Source organism: Sceloporus occidentalis, unplaced genomic scaffold, assembly GCF_023333645.1.
Source record: "Sceloporus occidentalis isolate IW3139 unplaced genomic scaffold, rSceOcc1.0.p SCAF_2, whole genome shotgun sequence".
NCBI classification, from domain to species: Eukaryota; Metazoa; Chordata; class Lepidosauria; order Squamata; family Phrynosomatidae; genus Sceloporus; species Sceloporus occidentalis.
The window spans coordinates 54,911,994-54,922,851 of NW_028316982.1; positions in this window are offsets into that span (position 1 = coordinate 54,911,994).

The following is a 10,858-nucleotide window of genomic DNA, read 5'->3' on the forward strand; positions in this document are numbered from 1 at the left end:
CAGATATAGGATGGGAGAAACCTGGCTTGACAGCAGTGTATGCAAAAGAGATGTCTTAGTGAACAACAAGCTGAAAATGAGTCAGCAGTGTGATGCAGCAGCTACAAAAGCCAATATGATTCTAGGCTGCATCAGTAGAGTATAGTGTCTAGATCAAGGGAAGTAATAGTGTCACTTTATTCTGTTTTGCTCAGACCACACATTGAATACTGCATGCAGTTCTAGGCACCATAATTCAAGAAGGATCCGGATAAGCTGGAATGTGTTCAGAGGGGGGCCAGCAAAATGGTGAAAGGTCTGGAAACCATGCCCTCCAAAGAGTGTCTTAGGGACGTGGGTATGTTTAGCCTAGGGAAGGGAAGGTTAAGAAGTGACATGATAAGACATGTTTAAATGTTTGAAAGAATGTCATAAGGAAGCCAGAAGCAAACTTGTTTTCTTCTGCTCCAGAGATTAGAACGTGGAGCAATAGATTCAAGCTACAGGAAAAGAGATTCCACCGAAATGTTAAGAGGAACTTCCCGATGGTAAGTTTTTAACAGTGGAATACATTGCCTTGAAGTGTGGTGGATTCTCCTTTTTTGAGGTTTTTAAAGAGATTGCGCCTGGCCATCTGTTGGAAGTGCTTTGATTGTGTATTCCTGCATGGCAGGGGTTGGACTGGATGGCCCTTGTGGTCTCTTCCAACTCTATGATTCTATAATTCTAGGAAGGTTTGGGCATCAAGGTCACAAGTGGTACTCATTGTTCCCTATTGGGCCAGGAGACCTTGGTTCTTGGATTTCATGAAGCTGTCCCCAAGCGATCCATGGCATGTCCAGCTGTGGCCAGACCTGCTAATTCAAGGTCCTCTTCAGCATCCAGATGTGGGTTGGCTCCAGCTAGCCACCTGAAGACTGAACAGTAAACTCTGAAGAAGTATGGGAATAGAGACTCTGTGATGAATATTCTTGTCCTCTTGCAGGCTATCCAAAGCAAGGATTTATGAAGCCACATGGAAGGTTTTTATTAGGTGATGCAAAGCTAATTACTGGGCATCTGCCTCACATCATGGTCTTCTGGCAGAGAGGACTGGATCTTGGCCTTAGGCCTAATACCTTGAAGAGGCAGACAGCTAAACTGTCTTCAGTTCTAACACCCTAGGAGCCACACTGTCCTCTCATCTGCATGTACAAAGATTCTGTAGGGGTGCTACCATCATATCTCCTCCAGCCAGGCACTCTTTCACATCTTTGAGCCAGCCCTTAGTTTTACAGCAGCTCACAAAATATGCATTTGAGCCTCTTGGGAAGGTTCCCCTGAGGCCTCTCTCTTTAAAGCTAGCCTTTTTGGTAGCTAGTATGTTTGCTCACTGTGTATCATAGTTGGCAGCTCTTTTGGTTAGGAACACCTCTGCCACTGCAATGAGGACTACATTTCTCTCTGTTCTGACCCTTCCTTTAAGCCTAAGTAATTTCTACCTTTCACCTGTCCCAAGAACTCATCCTCTCCTCTTTCTTCCCTAACCCTTCACATCCAGAGAGAACTAAAAATTTACATTTGTAGAACTAAGCCCTTTCATCTCCTTGAGTCCTTTTTTGTGTCCTTTAATCCAGCTTCATTGGGTTTTAAGGCGTCTCACTCCAAAATAGCCACATGGATCAAAGCATGCCTCCTAATGGCATATGACATTGCCAAAATATCTTGCACGTTTAATGTCATAGCACATTCAACCAGGGCAGCTGTCATATCAGCGGTGTTTTCCGCCAATGCTCTGCTCATGGACATATGTAGGATAGTCACCTGGAGTTATCCTTCTTCCTTTGTTTGCCATTACAAGATTGACAAGTTCAGATTGGTGGATGTCATATTTGGGAGAAAGGTGCTGCAGGAAGTAGTTAATTATTAGAACACAAACACTTTTCTCTCTCAGGAAGGAAGTAAGGGACTTGGGCATGTCTCACATTTTGTTGATTCCTCCTCTCTCCACTCCAGAGAATGCTACATTGCATATTTACCGTGAAGGTACAGTCTGGGCTGTTGAGAGGAGGAATCCAACTTTGAAATTCACGTTGCCCAAATAAAGCTGCATTGGATCACTTTGGAAGTATGCTGTTTAAATGACACACACATCTTAAGAGGCCAGAAGCTGCGCCAAAGCTGCGCTTCAGTCCTTAGGACTGGAGCATGGCTTTGGCGTGGCTTCTGGCCTCTTAGGACCCATGCATCATTTAAACAGCATACTTCCAAAGTGATCCAAAGCAGCTTTATTTTGGCCTGTCTGTTCAGGCCCTAAGTTACATAGGTATTTTTTGCCATGTAACTCAGAGCTAACAGGAGGAAATGAGAGGTTTTAAAATGAGGGAAGAATTTGACATGCAGGAAATGCTATGCTATTTAAAATCCCACTTGCTCCAAATAGCAAGAATACTGAAATTTTCTAAAACAATCTATTTCTTGTCATCTACATCAGACGATAGCTAAAAGGTGCTTTTCTGATATATCAACACATGGCACCCCAGTTTCTAACCTGAAACCTGCTGTTAAAAATTTCCATAAGCCTTTCAACCTGATATTTTCCATTTAAAAACATTGTATTATCCAACTATCTGTATACACAAAGTTATAGACATAATAAACTATTTTGGTCAAACATCAGGATTCAAAATAAATACACAGGAATCGGTGAAATACACAAAAAGGAAATACAAGATCTTCCAAAATGTAAAATTGTGAAAAAGACTAAGTACTTAGGAATTTGGATCACTAATAGAAATACTGAACTTTTTGAGAACAATTACAAGACTGTGTGGAAAAAGATTAAACAAGGCTTGATAAGATGGAAAAAATTAAACCTATCATTTTCTGGTAGAATTGCTGCAGTTAAAATGATGGTGTTGCCAAGATTTAACTATTTATTTAATAATATCCCAATTATCTCGAACTATAAACTATTGGAGGAATGGAATAGAGAAATAAGGAAATTTGTTTGGGGTGGAAAGAAACCACATATGAAATGGAAGACTTTGATTGACACATACGAAAATGGGGGATGCAACCTTCCAGATCTCCAATTATATTTTCAAGCTAACACTTTAATTTGGGCAAAGGACTGGATAGACTTAAATGATGAAAAACTGCTCACATTGGAGGGATTTAATATACGCTTCAGATGGCACGTGTACCTATGGTACGGGAAACATAACATCCAAAGAGATTTTGAACATCACTTTATAAGAAAAGCCATCCTGACAACCTGGTTAAAAATAAAACAACTGTTCTATAGAAAAATCCCTGGTTGGATTTCGCCTCACGAGGCTCTTTTCAACAAAACACAGATCTCCAGATGGCTAAGATATGAGGACTTACTAATAAAGAATAACACGAACAATTACAGTCTGAAAGCAGTGGAAGAGATCAAGCCTATGGAGATACAAAAGCACTGGTTCCTCTACAATCAACTCTTAAACAGGTTCAAATTAGATGTAAATTTAGAAAACTTTGAAACTGAGAAAAATGAATTAGATGAAATATTACTGAAGGAAAATTGGAAACTAACATCTAAATTGTATAAAGCCCTGTTACAAAGAAAGGTGGAAGAAGAGATTATAAAGGACTCCATGATATGGTGGGCCAAAGACGTTGGCAAAGTAATTGAACTGGAAAGTTGGCAAAATGCCAGAAAAAAAACTTTGAAATTCACATGTTGCCAAAATTTAGAGGAAAACGATAGAAAATGGCATTTGGATGGCATCTTACCCTGGTCAAGATTGCCAAAATTAATAGAAGGGAGAACAACTTATGTTGGAAATGCTTGAGGGCAAAAGGGACATGGTATCATGTCTGGAATGCCCCAGGGGTAAAAAAAAATGGAATAGAATACACCAGGTAATAACTGAGATTATTGGAGTGAAGTTTGATAAACTACCAGAGATCTATCTCCTAAACATGACAAATAAACTTCCAAGGAAAGTAGAAACCCTACATTGGCATAAAATTCTTTATATGATCACTGCAGGAAGGTTACTTCTGGCTCAATACTGGAAACTAAATATGCTGCCAACTACAGATGAATGGCTGTAGAAATGGACCAATTGACAAGTCTTATCCATGGAAAGGATGAGGCGAAAACTGAAAAGGAATGGGGGAGGGTAAAAGAATATTGTGGTAGACGATGGAAATAATTATACTAGAATGCATTTAAGAGCATATACTGATAATAAAACTTTTTTCACAATAAAAGTAATAGGAATGTGAAAATTAACAGAGCAATTAATATACTGAAGGTATCTGCAGAGAACAGCTATACAGGGAAGCAATATGAAGCAGCATTAATAACCACACAAGACAAATGTTATATGAAGGAAGTTTATTTGTTTAATAGGAAATGAAGAAATACAATGGAAAGAAGACTTTGAAAATTCAATTTACCTTAAATGGAAAATTAGCTTGATTTATTCTGTTTAACTATATATAATGTACATACATATGTCATATACTTTATAACATGATGACATTTGTAAATGTTTAATTTTTAATATGCAATAAAAAACTTTTTAATAAAATTAAAATTCCTTCTCAGAATGGAAGCCAACAAACAAAGTGGTTCAGAATAATCAAACAAGGAACATAACACAAATGCAATACAAGTGCAGTGAGTTCCAGTCAAATCAAGATATGATCATTAAAGCACTTTCTCTCACTCACATCGAATGAGTACTACATCTCCTAATCATAAACAGTGGTTGTAGAGTTTCTAAAAGTGTCTCCATCAACTGCTCAGGGATAGAATGTCTCTCCAAAGATCCTGATATTTTCCTGGGAACTGTGTTCAGTTCATTATTCTCATTTGTTATTAGAAAGCAGAAATTCGATTCTGAGACTGATGTTCCCACTGGTGAAAGGTCACCTCTAACATTCTGGCCTGAAGACTTAAATGCAGAGCCAGGAGGAATCCCCACTGTTTCTTCCTTGACAGGAAATTTAGCTAAGAGGGACACAAAGTCTTCAGGATTGGAGCTCTCAATAGAAAGGGAAAGCCAGGATGATTAATACTAAGAATGGATGGATTTCTTTATTATGGTCATAGACCAGTACAAATTAATACCAAGATACCAAATGTACCCATTGTGGAGAAAGGTGGGATATAAATCCTGGAAATAAAATAAATAAATAAATTTACAAGATGATATAACAAATATAAGCACCACAAAATTTGATAGTGTCCCTGATAAGTGTGTACAGGATTGTAGCAGCAGCCATGCCTGATGAACTTAGTTATGAGATTTTATTAGTAATTCTAAATGTCGGCATTTTTAAGATGAAGTTTTTAAACAGATAAAAAGAGCATGTTCTCCAAGAATGATACAGAATCTCTATTAAGCCTGAACAGTTTGATTTCTCAGAGGTGCTATCAATTTTTTAAATGTAGTTCTTAGATTATACTAACGCAGATTTTTATGGGGCTGATGCCCGTATCTTATTACATCATTGAACCATAATGGAAATGGCTAGGTCCAGTTTGCAGATCAGCTTCATACTAGATTACAAGCCAAAAGTATCATTCACAGTCTCTACAAATTTCAGATACCTCCCCTCTAGTGTTTTTTACTCCAATATAGTACAACTCAAATTTATTTATGGCTCCTGATCATCCTAAAATTCTGCACATAATATTAATAAATGATATAATTTGAAGCTGCAGCAACCACTATACACTAATATCCTCCAATTTGTTTAACAGCTGTTGAGATGTTACTGGTTTTTCTGTTAAAAGTAAATCCCTAGCTAGTGTAAACATCTATTTGTCACTTTGCATGCTTTTTAAATTTGTCATTTAAATTTTGCATGTTCTAAGAAGAGTCTGAGTGGAGAAGTAACCTATGTCAAGATTTTGCTTTATTTGTTTGTTTAATATATCTTACTTTTCTCCCAGAATAGGATCTTAGGATTTGGATGTCTCAGCATTTTGCACAGAGAAGTTTACTTTTCCAGGTTGTCTATTAGCTGGTAAAAATATTAGACAGTGATGTAAGCCTCCTGTCGTGTTCTAATATAATCTTATCCATCCTTATGAACTTTTAGCTGGATCTCTCTCTTTGTCTTAGGAATTGCTGCCTCTGCTCGAGGTCAGCCCATGTTTAATGCTTTTAATAAATCAAACATGTTTGCTGTATGCTATAAATTTTTCCAGATCTTTTGCCGTTTAGTCAAGAACTTTGAGGGAATTCAAGGAAAGTGTAGTCACAGATTATTTGCTTATCTTGCTGAACTATAAACTATAAGCTGTTTTCTGACTATCTGACCTTGTCTGGCACATGTCTCTTAAACATAAAGCCAGTTTGATCAGGGTGGACATATGCTATGACAAATTCATTTAACCTTTGTGCTAAAATAGCCAAGAAGATCTTTTATCTTGGTCAAGTAATGTGATCGGTCTGTGCTCTGAAACTTGAGTGTTTCTCCATAACGCGTTCAGACTTGGGGAATTGCCATCGTTCATGCTGGTCTCTGGGATGTTGCTGAAAGGATATCATTAAATAATGATTATAAAAAATCACCCATAAAGCCTGTAGCGCATAGTTATTTTAATTTTTTTTTAAAAAAAATAGCTGATGTTATTTCTGTGTGTGCTTGGTGTTGAGAATTTTTTTTTAGGTTCTTCATTAGTAGGATTTATTCAATGTTAACATTTATCTTATTATTTTCCATTAATTCTGGGATATATAAAACAACATAACACTCCCTGAGAATTTTGATTATATTCCCTTCCTTGTTAAAATATCTTTTAAAAACACTGTATTTTCAATTACTGTCTTTTTCAGTACTGCAATCAAAAACTTGGAAATGTTACCAAATTCATAATAGGTTCTGTGTTCACAACCGGGAATGTCAACTCTGAAAAACACTGAAGGCATGGATATGTTATGTTGTTGAGCCTTGGCCTTTAAGACTGGTTTTCTTCCTTTTCAAGAATGACTTAGTGAGTTTTCTGCAGGTTTCAGGGAGGATGGTACAGGTAATTATGCCAGTCCTGAACCTGCCAAGGAAAGCCTAATACTGGGATTAGATGACAGTAGCAATAGAAGAGTATCAGGACTTTATCACACAAGGCAGAATATTGCAATTGGAGCAGGATAATTGCATCTTTGGCTGGGGCTTATCACATGACGTCAGCCCTCTTCTGTTGTTCTCCTGATGGGAGACTGGAAAGCATTTCTTTTCATTAATGCAAAAACTCAATTAATTACCTCCTTTCCTTCTACTGTTCTGCATGTTTTGAATTACAAGACAGTGGGTGCATAGATGTGGGGTAATTTTAAAATATTTAAAATAGTATTTGAAGAAGCTGAAATAAAAATGAATAAAAACATTTGTGTGGAAATGTCTCCTATATAGCCAGGTTATTGGATTTGCCGAAAAAGAAGAAAAAGAAGAAAGCAGTATCAGGGAGCATTCCAGATCTGACTGCTCACTTGCTGCTTTTTGCAGCCATTTTAAAATTCAAAATGTTTTAAAGTAACAGTAATTTAATAACACACAATGCTAGTTAATTTTCATTCCACTTAAGAATATTTCTTTCTTTCCATTTATTTGTGTTTCTGAGGTTGCTGTTATGGTTAACTGCTGTCACGTTACAATGCATTACTTCATGATTAATGGGTTAGGAAGATCACTGATGAGGTCCATTATTTTTTAAAATATTTTAATTGCAAAAAGGAAAATACAAAGTAAAATAGTTAAAGCAAACCCATGCCCAGGGCAAGCAATTTTTGAACAACTGCTTTAACCAAGTTTTACATTTATTTATTTATTTATTTTTGTATATCTCAGTTTTGGCAAACTTTAACACATAATAACAAAGCACATTAAGATACATGAATAAACATTAATTACAAGGATTAATGCAAATTGGTTAATTTTTATATTGTCTGTGCTCTTTCTTGATGAATTTTTTCTTGCTTGCATAGATTTAACATACTGTGACTTTTCAAGATATTCTTAGACTCACTTATTTTTGCATTGTGGATAATAGTCTTTTTGGTCTTCTAAAGCTATATATATTAAGCAAAGCACAAGATGCTCTTGGGATTGTCTTGGAATACCTGATGTTTAATCAAGACACTTATGTCAGATTCTACCAAAAATTTTAGCAAAGCGTAAAACCAAAATCCACTCTATCAATAAACCTGATACTAACTGGAATTCATCTCAGTTGTGTGTCTTTTGCACAATACTGCCTCTATGTGGCAGCCCCCCAAAAATGTATTTTTAAAAATCAGTAACAAACTGGTTGACTACAACTTCATAAAAGCAAACACATGATAAAAACTTGATACAGTTGTATTATATTTTTATATACTAACCATGTCTCTCTCGCCCCACTCTAACTGGCAGAAGAAAGACTTTGCCTCAAAAGGCATAAAAGGACGTGCATAACCAGTCAAGTATTGCTTGAGTCCTTTATTGAAAGGAATTTCTACAGCATAGCAAACTGAATTATCTTAACCCCTTTCATATGAGGTAGGTGTTATTATTTTTTGCTCTTCAGATAAGAAAACTGATATACAGCATCAAGAGCAGATAAAGTTAAACTTTCTAAAATTTGGCTTTAAAAACACCTGTAACAATTACCCCAAATTAAACAAGGTATCCACAGGCACATTCTCATACATGTTCATTAGTGTTTCATAACAGAACTGGGAATAAAAATAGGGAGTTTGTGCTCCATTTTGGCTACAATATCCCCAAAAGATCGATTTTACAATGCAGAAAAATCAGCATACTTTTTTCAGTATTTTTGAATATGAGGAAGCATATAACTATTTCCCAATACAGTACGTCTAATCAAAAGCAATGCTAACATAACTGGTAACTAATGTATTGCCATTTACACATTTTTTTGCTAAAACTATGTTCATAGCTGCAGCACTGGCTTCAAGGGAAATGATGATGATAATGGCCTGCAATTTATTTAATGGCAAATAAGATATGGCAGCTTGGTTAATAATTGCCTATTCTTGTTGACATTAAGCACACCTTTGTGTTTATGTTGGGTTAAATGAGCATGCTGAATAATAAAAAGGGGTTCTTGTGTAGTAAAAACTCTCTTTGAATTAAGAATGACATGGAAAGGACTCTGGGAACTCTAAGGAGGGAACAAACTTAATCAAAACATGTTTATTTCAGATGCTGTTTTTAGGCTATCCAGAAAATGTAGTTCTTCGTCCAAACTACAAGATGGGTGGAGGACAAAGAATTTATTACAAAACAGAATAATTCCCTGGCCAGGATGGTAGCAGTAATATTCTTTCTAATAGCAGGCCCCAGCAAGAGCTTTGCATGAATAGGGCTGGATTGTAAGTCAAAAACCCAACTAGCAACATAGCATTACTACATGGGCTGAAGACATGTCAGTAATTACTCCATCTTGGATCAAGATGTTCAAATCAAAATAATTTGTTGTAAATGTCAGTTCTATTTTTGCAAAAGATTCAGTTATAGTCCATCAAATCCCTTATCTGATACTTGCGTCATAATATATAATATATAAAAAGTTGACCGCTGCATTAAAGAATAAATTTATTGAAACAATGACATTGATTATATCTATTGGAGCTTAGTACTGAACTGTAAAATTAGTTCAAATGCTCTGAGATAAAAATTCAATATAATAGGAAAATAAGCAGGGAACTGCATGTTTCTAAACAACTTTAGGGGATTTGCTATAGTTTTGGTAATTCCCAAACCATAAACGTACGCACCTTCATGTAAAATGTAAATAATCCATACAAAGAAAATAGGTTTTGATCTTATACTATAGGCTAATGAGTTTTTTAACAACTGGCCTAGAATTATGACTTTACTGAAGTTATTTTTCGTTAATTCCTAGAATTTTATAACTGTCTCTCCTTTTAGGTCTGATCTGTATTGATAATGCCTGATGGGAGAATATTTTATAAAGTGCATTCACCAGCATTAAAAATGTGAATTGGTTGTTATTACAGTGAGCATTAAAAAAAAGGATACTATTTATTTTCTGAAACAGGAGGTGCTATGTCCTGTCTAAAGGACACAGACTCTGACCAGGAAGCTTTTCTCTCGAATTTCAAATATATAGGATTTTGCTGTAGCTGCTCAGCAAAGGCCCTATGTATACAAATCTGCCTAATGGCAAGTCAAATCATTGGTCCCCTTTGTTCAAAAAAACAAGACTGGCAGTAGTTTTTCAGGGTTTCAGAAGGAAGTCCTTGTCAACCCCAAAAGATTGAACCTGGGACCTCTGGCAGACAAAGCATGTGTTGTTTCACTGTGTTATAACACTTCTTCAACGTGGTGGAGGCACTGATTGTAATATAAGAGGGGATACAACTATCTTTCCATCCCATGAAGGGTCTGTGAAGGATTATTTTTTTAAAAAATCATACTTTCTAATTGAAAACCCTACTGTGCAGATCAGACAGATGCTCAAAGATACCCTAATTTCATGGTTACAGTATATATTCTGTGGCTGAGCCTGAACACTGAGATGAGGTTCTGGAGCTGTATTCTAGTACACATTTACCTCTGTGACAAGACCAGTTAAATTTAGTATGCTAATATTTCATTAGTTCAGTTTCATACATAAATAAAAGTGAGATTAATGTGTTTCTGTCATGTATTAAATACATGATCATTAACATTATTTTAACAGATTTTTTGGTGGTATTTAAATAGGGCTGATCATTTTAAAAGCAATCTAAACACTTAAGAATCCAAGAGCACAACCCTTATTGTTTCACCTCCACAAACTATGGCCCCATACAGACAGTTCAAAATAAAGCTACTTCAGGTCACTTTGGAGGTATGCTGTTTAAATGATGCATGCATTCTAAGAGTC